Here is an 11,170-nt window from a genome sequence, read left to right on the forward strand (position 1 = left end):
GATCTTGTTGGGGATTGGAATCCGGGCCAAGTTCATTCCAGAACTCATGTTCTTTTCTCTTTACCACCAATATTTTGTTCAACATCTTGCTACAGGTCAGAAGCAAACTAATACATCCAGTGGCCACTAGTGGGGGCCCTGACAGCTGGATGGGTAGCGGCCCTCCAGGACTCCTTTCTCCTGGAAGGAGCATCTGTCTGTTTAACACAGTAGCTGCCTTTGCTTGGCTTTAACTGTAGCACAAATGACTACCTTACTGGGAGAGTGGTAAGAAATTCCTTCAGTGCCTAGCTTGCTTGAACTTGAAAGTCACATGATTCCTTCTTGTAACCCTGCTAATATACCTTTAGCCTTTATCTGGAATTTGTGTAAACCAATACCTTATTTGTTTGCTGAGTGGTGTTTTTGTTTGGTTCTGGTTTGGTTTTTTTGGTGGTACAACTAAAAGAGTGTTGTAAAATGCCTGGGCTTTAACCCTGCCTCTGGAGCTGGCATCTTGATGTAATTCCTTTCTCGTTTCGGGGCCCCATTTTCCTCATCTGCAGTAACAGGAGGCTTAACTAGACCCGTGCTCTCAGGACAGAGGCCACTAGCCCCAAGTGTCCAAATTGGGATGTGCTATGAATGTAAAATACACACTGGATTTCAAAGACAGCTCTAAAAAAAGAGTAAACTTTCTCATTAATAATAATTTTATTAATCATATGTTGAAATGATAATATTTTGGGTATATTGGGTTAAATAAAATATATTATTAAAATTAATTTCATCTGCTTGTTTCTTTTTGCTAATGTGGCTAATAGAACATTTGAAAAATACACATATGGTTTGTATTATGTTTCTCATGGACAGGTTGGTCTAGACCTTCTGGGTTCGTTTCCATTTTCGGTCTGATCAGTTAACTTTTCCAGGGTTAGGTCAAGGGGTGCTTAATGGAAGTCTCTGGGTGGCCACAGGGCCCCCTGCCTCTGGCTGCTCCTCAATCTGTTGCTGTAATGTCCTTCAGAGCTGGCCCAAAGTGGAAGGGGGAAGCCCACAACACCAACGTCCTTGTGAACTAGTGTCTGTGGCAAAATGTTTGCTCTGAAAGGAGCTGCACCAGGTCATGGCCTGTCCTCTCTGCCACCATTTGAGGAAGAGGTCACCCATACTCTGAGATCCTTCCTGCTCCGGGGTTGACCAACCCCTTAAGAATGCCGGGCATGTGGCTAATGGCTGAGGGGCAGCCTCATCTTTTGATACTATGTCCAGGAGTAAGAGATGGTCTACTGCATTTTAAAACCTTGATAAGTGTCTTAACTTCCAAAGAATTGGTTCTTTCAGGTAGCCTAAGGAAAGGAGACTAAAAGACAAAGAAAAAAGAATTAAGAGTATGTCCTGGACAGAAACGCAGTGACACTGGTTAAAAGGTCGATGGCTCTTAGCATACTCAAGAACTGGGATGTGACAAGAGCAAACAAAAGAAACAAACAGCACACACAGGCGCCACAGGCCAGGTGCTTTCGTGGAGTCAGTTAAGGACTGAATGTTACGTCAGCGTAACAGTGAAAGGCAGGGCCTGGGAGATGTGGGTCAAGCATGAACTCATACCTGTTGGCAACCTATGAAGAACTAGGAGATGTAAAGGGCACTTCCAGTGGGTCAGTGCACTTAGTCAGGCCTTTGCCCCACCTGGAGAAGGTGATGTTGATTATTCCCACAGGAAAGATGAGATATACCTGTGAGACTGCTAGTTGATCATCAACACCTGAGTGCCTACTTTGTGCAAGGCCCCATAATGAACACCGTGGGGAAGACAATGTACACAGAGGGTACACAGCAGACAGCCTAGAAGGGACTTTTGTCCCAATATTCTCATCCTAGAAGTGGAGAAACTGAGGCTGGTGAGGAGGAGTGACTTACTCAGGATCATACAGCTAAATAATGAAGGGCAGGGGCTGAGATCCCAGACTCCTATGGTTAGGTCTTTGTCTCAAAGATCCCACAGCATGGTGTCATGGAGGAAGTACTGGACTGGGTGTTAGGGGAACTTGGTTCCAGACTTGAGTCACTACTAATGATGTGACCATGGACAAGTCATTTCACCTCCTCTGAGCCTTAGTTTCCTCATCTGTAAAGCAGGGGATGGGACTAGATGGTCTCTTAGGTCTCATGTATCACAGTCAGGATAAGCTAGATTTTGCTGTGATAACAACCAACCTCCAAATCTCAGTGACTTAAGAAGCAAAGACTTATTTCTCATTCACACTGTATGATCATAGCAGGTGAGCAGGGACTCAGGCTAATGGGGGATCCATCCTGATACATGTCCCATGGGGAAGAAGATGTGGCCAAAGTATACACTGACTTTTAAAACTCCAGGCCAGAAATGACACATGTCACTTTCACTTACATTTTGTTGGCCGGTGCAAGTCACAAGATCATCCACCATGTGCCCAGAAGGAGAGGAGACTGGAAATATTTGACAACAGTCTTACCACCCATATGGTGCTTACAGTGTGACAAAACAATACAGAAAACTGTGTGGGGCAGTAGGGGCGGGAGCACTTGCCCCAAGTGGACTTGACGGGAAGACTTCACGGAGGCAGCTCCACTCTGAGAGGCAGAGATTGGAGAACACTGGATCTCGTAGGGCTGGCAGAAGGAACTAGGCAGAGGAACTGCCTAGTTTGGCTGAAGTATAGGTGCACAAGAGGAGGAATAAGAAGGGAGAAATCTCGACTAGCTCAAGCATGGTTTTGAGTGCCAAGAGAAGGGGCCTGTGACCTATTTGATAGGCCCTGAAATTTCTGAGCAGGTTTGTGAACTAACTAAGCAGTGTGTGGATGGTACTAGCAGCTCTAGAGAAGGGGTGTTAAGAATAAGTGGGGGTGGGGGAGAACAGGTAGGAGGCCACTGCTGTCCTTGGAGCTGGAGGTGGTGAGGCTGTAAAGCCCTGAGGCTTTACATATGGTTGGGATCAGCAGGAGAAATAAGACAAATGCAAGCCAGGTTACTGTGCAAGAACCTAGCACAGATCTTGCACTCTAGACAAATGGCTTAAATTTGTTGATGGTTGATGGTGTATAAGAAGGAAGAGGAAGGAATAAAGATAAGCAGGAAGTTTTGATTTCGGATGACTGGAAAAAAGGGTTGCCGTCTACAGAGAGAAGGAAGTCAGGATGGGGAGCTCGTCTGGAGTGAGGGAGCTGGGGAGGCACGCACAGTTCTGGAGATAATGAGGGAGTCTCTGTTCCTTCCTCCAGGCAAGGGAGCATGTGGATGGAGGGCAGGAGAATGGTTGTGGAGTGTCAGATGGGCTTAAGCAGTCCTCCTGGGTGTGAAATTTCAAGCCAGTGTCCCCAGGTCCTTGAGCACCCAGTTCCTCGTTCTCTGAGCACATGCAGGTGCCCCAAAGGGAAGGGGTGATTTGTTTGGGAGTTGCCTAGAGCTGCCCCGAGAGGTTCATGTTTCTAAGGGCACCTGGGGTCTTCTTGGGAGGGAGAGGGGGTAGCCCTGAGTACCTTCGGGGGCTCCCTCTCCAACTCTAAGGTGACACTCCTGCTTGGTCTGGAGTCATGGTCAAAGGCATGGGCAAAGTACAGGACCAAACAAAGGGGGACCCTAGGCATCAGCTGTCCTTCTCTCTCAAGGGTTATTTATGGGTCTCTGGCTCTCCATGCCAGTACTGATTGCTTCTTAGAGACAGGGAGAAGAGGCTAATGGAGATGACAAACCCATCAACTCTGACTGTGAGTCCCACCATGGAGGAGGAAGGCCTATCTAATCTCCACCGGGGAAAGATGGAAGCCCCCAACCCCAGGAGCTCAGAGCTTATAAAGTGGCCACCCTGGCATCTAAAACTTCCTTCTGGCTAAGACTCAACTGCCAACTGGTTGTTTGTGCATTTTGTCCAAATCTCAACTCGCCATTTCTAAAGCTACTGCAATCATCCTGAGTTAATCCAGAAAAGATGCTGACACGCTCTCTCAGCCCCTGCTGCTTACGATCCTCCAAGACCCTGAATATGATTATTTAAAGTAATAATGAAAAGCAAAACAGGAAATTCTTATCCATTTTGGCAGGAAATTCTTTAGCTGCATGGAAGGTGCTGCTCTGGGGGTTTGTGCCCTCCAGGAACTGTTTGGAAATGATTTATGGTCCAAGATGGCACCAGTCCTTCCTCAACCCACAGCGTTAGAAGAGGGAGGGATAAGCTGGACCCCAGGAAGTGCGACCTGCATTATCTTGGAATGTGCAATTCTGTTGATAACGTATTCATTGTCTCGACTGTCTTCATTAATAAGTTATAGTCCTGTTTTCGTCTTGCCCTGGAATGGGAAGTACTGAATTCAGGCAAAATAAAGATGCTCCACTTCAAGTTTGGAAAGTTTAATTCTTTAGTACTTGTTATTTTCTCTGGAATCCTAGGTAACAGGACCTAGGTGAGAAGGTTGCCATTTATTGAGGATTCGTATATTCTACATATTGTAATAGACCCACAACATGTGATAGTCATGTTATCTTCTCTAATTATGGGTATTATTTTCTCTATCTCACAGATGTGAAAACTGAGGCTTGCTGAGGTTAAGCAAACTGGTCTAAGTCACATCACTAGTAAAGGGTGGAACCAGAAGAAATGCTGTTTTCAATAGACTCCGAGTCACCTAAGGGCCCAGGCCAGGTTGGCTCTGCTCACCACTGTGTTCCTAGCACCTGGCAGAGTGCCTGGAATCCAATACAGTAGTTCTTGAATGAAAGAATTAAGGTGTGCGGGCGTGGGGAGGCTGATTATCTGAGGTTTGCTGCAATGTTATATGACTAGGTCTCTTTATTCTGTTCTCATAAGGTGTTTTGATTATTTCTAGTATACATGATGCCAAAGAGAACAAACCCTATTAAAATGTTGAAGGATTGTTGATTTTTACCAAGAGCTAGTGTTATGAGTTGAATTGTGCCACCCCAAAGTTCATATGTTGAAGTCCTGACCCCAAGTACCTCAGAATGTGACTGTATTTGGAGATATGGTTTTAAGGAGGTAATTAAAGTTAAATGAGGTCATTAGAGTGAGCCCTAATTCAAGATGACTGGTGTCCTTATGGAAAGAGGCAATCAGGACACCGCACACGCAGAGGAAAGACCGTGTGAAGATACATGGAGAAGAAAGGCCTCAGAAGAAACTAACCCTGGCGACACCTTGATCTTGGACTTCTAGTCTCCAGGACTGTGAGGAAATAAATTTCTGTTGTTTAGGTCCCCCGGGCTCTGGTGCTTCGTTGTGGCGGCCCTGGGAGAGTAACACAGTTCGTCTGTCTCCGTGTCTTGTTACCTATGGGGACTTACGTCCTCATGTTGGCTCCTTGCACATGCCTTATTGCATTTTCACCTCGGAATCTGCATCAGAACAAGGCTGGTGCTGAAAGGGGGCTGGAGCTCATCTCAAGCTGAGGATCAGGAGCAGAAGATCTGTGTTTGAACTTGCCCTGTCCACAGACCCGCCTCTACTCCCATCGCCCTGACGACAGATTGCTTGCAGTCGGAAGATCTAGATTCCAGTAATAGGGCTGTCACAGACTGGTAGGTTCTTCTACTGTCTGTGCAGATTTCTTCATCTGTATTTGTTTGGCTGGCAAAGGTTTTGTTTTTAAACTCCTCCGTTTAAAAGGACGCGCATTCTCCACTTCCACCAGCCAGCATGCCTATTGTCTTACATCTGTCTGCTTTACTTGTTTACGTTCAAGTTTAACCTCTTCCAAAAGCCTCCGTGTATGTGATTCTAGAACAGTTTAGCCTGCGGCTTACCCTCTGCTTGGCCTCAGACTTAGGAGGCTTCTCACGGCAAGGGCGGTTCCCTCGGCAGCGAGGCCTCCTCTGTGGCTGCTGCTAGGCACCTGGTGTCCTGCCAGCTTGTCTGTCTTCATGCCTCCCACTTACTTCAAACTTCCACCTCCACAAACTTGGGACCGCTCACCCTTGTTTTTATATCTAGGTTAGCACTGACTGGTTTTTAGGCTCTCTACGAGATATGACTGACCTTGGCAATTCCATATTCACCCATTCATTTATTCATTCATCCAACAAATATTTATTGCTGGCTTTCCAGTGTGTCTTTTAAACTCGTTGTTATCTCTGGTGCTGCTAGCTTATTTATGATGTGTGTAAGAATTTACCAACTGTTTTTGTTTATCCTTTCTAATGTAATTAGGCTGACACTGGGAGGTAGGCATTATATACCCATATTACAGATGAGACAATGGAAGCTCAGAGAACCTAAATTACTTACCCAGAGATATGTGGCTTATAGCAGCAAAGCCAGCAGCTATTCCCTCACTTCTGATTCCATCTTTTCAAGACACGCTGCTTGCTTCTAGCTCCTGACAGATATATAGGGGAGGGGTTTGTCAGTTTTGGAGAATTTCCTAAACTCTAAGAAAAGATGCACTAAAGAGGAATTGTGTGCCTAAACTCTGCTCCCATGAAACAACTGTTAAAAGAAGTGGACCTGGGATGGGAGGCTGGATAAGATGAAGTTCAAAGAGGGGTCTGAGGATGTGGGTTCTGCAGGGATGTGGCTAGATAGGAGTGGGACAAGGCTGGAGGACATTCTAGCAAGCCCATGCACATGATGCAGGCCTAAGCACTTGCTCCCCATGCAGCATTTGGGAACACATTTTGATCCAAATCAGAGGGGCCTGGGGCCTCCACTTTAAGGAGTTTTATTTGTCAGGGGCTAAGGACTAACAGAATGAATGCTTGACCTTGAGTTAGAGGACAGAGAGCTGGAAGGTCAGTGCCAAGAAGGCTCTAGATAGCTGGAGTGAGCTGACTAAGAGAATGAAATGAGGAGCAGCAGGGAGACACCAAGACTTTAGTCTTGCGCCAAGCTAACTGAACAAGTGAGAATGTGTTTCTATAATTCGTAAACCCATATGTTCTTTGTGCACCAAGATACTTCTCAGAGAAATAAAAATTGGTGTATAGAAAGCATCCATCCTCCTTTTCCAGTTTAGTCTTTCTACTCTTCCAGGATCCTGTAATTATCTGGCTCCATCCCCATACTGTTCCCTTTGCATTCTGTAGGATGACCAACTCATTCCAGTTTGCCTGGACTTTACCAGTATCAGCACTGAAAGTCCTACATCTCAGGAAACCCCTCAGTTATGGGCAAACCAGGATGGTAGGTCTCTCTAAAGATTTTTCCCCCCATTGGCTCCTTCCTAACCTGTGAACATACCCATAACTCCTCTTTGTTAAACAAGTCTGCTTCCCCTTGAGCTCCTATGACATTCTTTTTCCTCTATGCATTTCTAAGCTTCTTCTACATGTTGCCCATGCGCTCACTATGTTCCCTCACCTTCCAGATGACGCCTGAACCTTCCCTGCCTTCATTCTTGATAACGACTGGGTTCTGGGACCACGTTTTCTCCTTCTAGTTCTGAAACTCCTGCTTCTCTGTCTGAGGTCCAGAGAGTGAGTGCCCCCTCTGTTCTCTCTGCCTATTTGACCCCTTAAGGCTCAGGTCTTGTCCTGTGTTCTCACTGATTTGCACAAATGCCTACAAGAGTCATCCAGGTAATGCAATCCACTAGCAGACTTAGCAAGGATGGGGAGAACCAGTGTATGTGCTCCATCTAGAGAGGTTTTCACTTTAGCAGATTTTCAAAAGAGTTGGCTGCTCCTGGTGCGCAATTCTTGAAGTTCAGCTGTTGTATGAAGCAAGGAGGAGGAACCTTATGATTCAATCTGGGAATGCCATATTTCTACCCAAAAGCATAGAGGTAAATCTGGATATACCTTAGGTAACAATTCACTTCTCAGGGTTTTTGGAAATATCCCATCTTTGAATTGAAAGAAGAGTTTTTGTCTTTACATTGGGAGAAGTCCCTCTCCTCACCTGACTTTGTACCCTGTCCCCTTCCGAGCAGGGAATCAACAGTCCCTAATCACAAGGCCCTCAGGGTGCAGTCAGGACCTTGACCTGGACGATGAGAACCAGTGATTAAGTCCTGGGAGCATTGTTAGCGTGAAAAATAATCCTCCTAGCTGATAAGTCTTTTCACGCATCGTGGGCTCATTCATCTTTCCATTGAAATTAAGGGGCAGAATGTGGCAAGATAGTGACAACATGATGGTCAGCAACAAATGAACAGTTAGATCATGAGAAATTTCAGACTTGAACAAGGTCAATAGCTCAAATGTTTAAGCTATTTTTAGTATCCAGTGTCACAAGTCTAGAAAGGACTTTGAAAAATTTGTCTTGTCTTCTGGTCTCTAGTGGGGCTGTATGTAAATAATCTCAGATTTTCTACATTCTGATTCTTATTATTTCCCTAAAGAATCTATGCCCTTTGTTCCTTTTTAAAACATTCCTTTATTAAGCATTTTTTTTGTGTGTTTTTAAAGGCTATGTGGTTGGATATAAAACAAGTAGAAGGTGTATCTTTATCGTTGAAAAGATATATGTAAGAACAACCTTGAAAAGACTTCCTATTGCTAATCCTAGCCCTGCCAGTTAACGATCTCAACCAAGGGCAAGTAACTGTCAAGTCTCTTCTAAGATTTACACTTTAAGTTTCTCATCTGCAAAATAGGGGTCATAATAATAGTGTTTACCTTACAGCGTTGTTGTGGGTCCAAATGAGATGTACGTAAGGAACCTAGCCTAGTTTACAGTGAGTACTTAACAAATGTTAGCAATCATTAGTAACGTTAATTCTTACAAATGTTCTGGTAATAGAAGCATTGTTACCTTTATTTTATGGGTGAAGAACAGAGATATTTAGTTACCCAAGGCTAATATATGGTAGATTTGGGCTTCCCACTTGGGCCTGCTGACTTCCTAGAATAAGCATGTCCTGCTGCATAACTCCACCTCCCCCACACAGAGGAATATTGTCCCAATAACGCCAAGAGCTTCTGGAAAGCAAAATAGAAGTCTTCAATACTAAGGGAGGTGAATTTCACAAGTGTTCTGAAAGTAAGCAATGGTTATAGAAGTTGAGAACCTTATAAGTAGCTCAGTCTTATGTTATTAGAAGCTAAATTTGTGGGTGCTATCAAGTTTAGGAAAGGGAGAGGTCACTGTGGACTGTGACCAGGGCTGAAAAGAGGGGACAGTGGTGACAAACATGGTGGGCTCATTCCCTGGCTTCCTTCTGTGGGAGGGTGGCAGGCAACACCAGGAGGAAAAAGTACAGAGCCATGCCACAAAGGGGTGAGGGAGAAGAAAGCAATTGGTACTTATTGAGCACCTCCTCTGTGCTAGGTCCATTACAGACAGACACGGTCTCATTTTATTCTCATGAGAACCTGTAAGAGTGGGTTTAACTATCTGCATTTTACAGATGTGGTTCAAAGAATAGTTCAATTATCTGCCCAGCTGATATGCTGCAGAGATGCTGGTAATGGGCGTGGTGGCTTTAAGAGCTGACTGTTTAATAAGGTGTAAACATTGTCCCGAATCTTCAAATTGCTCAGTTGGAGGCACTTTTCAATGTTGCCTTTCCAAAGCTGGAACTGCTTAATAGAAACAGTATAGCAAAGTTCTGATAAGGTGTTTTGCAAAGCTGTTCCCAGGTACTCTCCAAAACTCTTGTACCACCAGGGAGACAGTTATCAACACACACCCACAAGCACACACACAAATATTCACACACATAAGGCACACACACAAATGCACACAGACTCTTTCTCTCTCTCTCACACGCATACCCATATACACATGGATGCTGAAGACTTGTAGACATGACAGCACTCCCAATACATACTTTGGCAAAAATGTTGGATTAGGGCCAGAAACTACAATAACTGAAATAACTTTGCATGAACCTTTGCGGGCAATGGGAAGAGTGAGGGAGAGAACATTGGAAGGATTGTCTTACTTTTCGTGTTTGTTTAATTAGTGCTCACAGAGAAAGGGAGAGGACTGAAATTGACCATTTTCCCCCTCTGCCTTTTCTATTAAAAAAAAAAAAGACTGTAATTTGGGACACATGAATGATACATTTGGTTTTCAAGGGAAATTTTATTTTTGCATTGGAAGAAAATTAAAGAGCTCATTTTTTTTTTTTTAACTTATCTAGAGAGTTGCATTTCCTGAGCTGCAAAGAAGAAATTCTTTCCCTTCTCATGACTTATCTCTTTTCTTTCAACAAGAAGTCATCTTGGGTTATTTTTTTCCATGCCTGGATCAAATGACACCAATGCCAAAGGGAAATGATGGGACAAGACGATCTCAAAGAAGCTCGGCCATGGTGGAAGGCAGGCCCTCAATCAGAGATCTGAAATGGGGTGCCGAGAAGGGGATATGGGGACACAGGAAACCAAGCGCTCCTGAGAGAAGTTGTAAAGATGAGGACATTGCAGATAACTAATTAAATGATCAACTATTTAACTCTCCTTCCTTTTCTAGGCCGAAATCCCCCCAACTCAAAACTCAAACAACCCATCACCATACCCAGCAGTCATTGATTTTATTTTGGCCAAGTGAGAAGGCAAAGAAGGAGTAAGAAGACCCAACCCCGTTGACCCCAGAGCCCATGCAGGCCAGCACTTCCTTTACTGCTGCATACAGATCTTGGGCTCCACATGTACAGAGGGCCCTGAGTCCTTCCTTTCTTTCTTTTAATTAATAAACTTTATTTTTAAAGCAGTTTTAGGCTCACAGCAAAACTGAGCCGAAAGTGCAGAGAGTTCCCATGTATCCCCTGTCCCCACACATGCACAGACTCTCCCGCTATCAACATCCTACACCGCAGTGCTATATTCTTACAATGGATGAACCTGTTACATTGACACATCATTATCACCAAAGCCCACAATTTTCATTAGGGTTCACTGTTAGTGTGGTACGGTGTATGAGTTTTGGCAAATATATATTTTCTTTTTTTTTTTAAGTATGCTTTTTTTTGGTGAGGAAGATTGGCCCTGAGCTAACATCTGTTGCCAATCTTCCTCTTTGTTTTTTTCCTCCCCAAAGCCCCAGTACATAGTTGTATATCCTAGTTGTAGGTCATTCTAGTTCTTCTATGTGGGATGCTGCCACAACATGGCTTGATGAGCAGTGTGTAGGTTCACACCTAGGATCCAAACCAGCGAAGCCCTGGCCACTGAAGCCAAGCACATGAACTTAACCACTTGGCCACAGGGCAAGGCTGGACAAATGCATATTTTCAAAAGCAGTTCTGTGTGC

The sequence above is a fragment of the Equus quagga genome, chromosome 5 (genome assembly GCF_021613505.1).
Source record: "Equus quagga isolate Etosha38 chromosome 5, UCLA_HA_Equagga_1.0, whole genome shotgun sequence".
In the NCBI taxonomy this organism is placed as follows: Eukaryota; Metazoa; Chordata; class Mammalia; order Perissodactyla; family Equidae; genus Equus; species Equus quagga.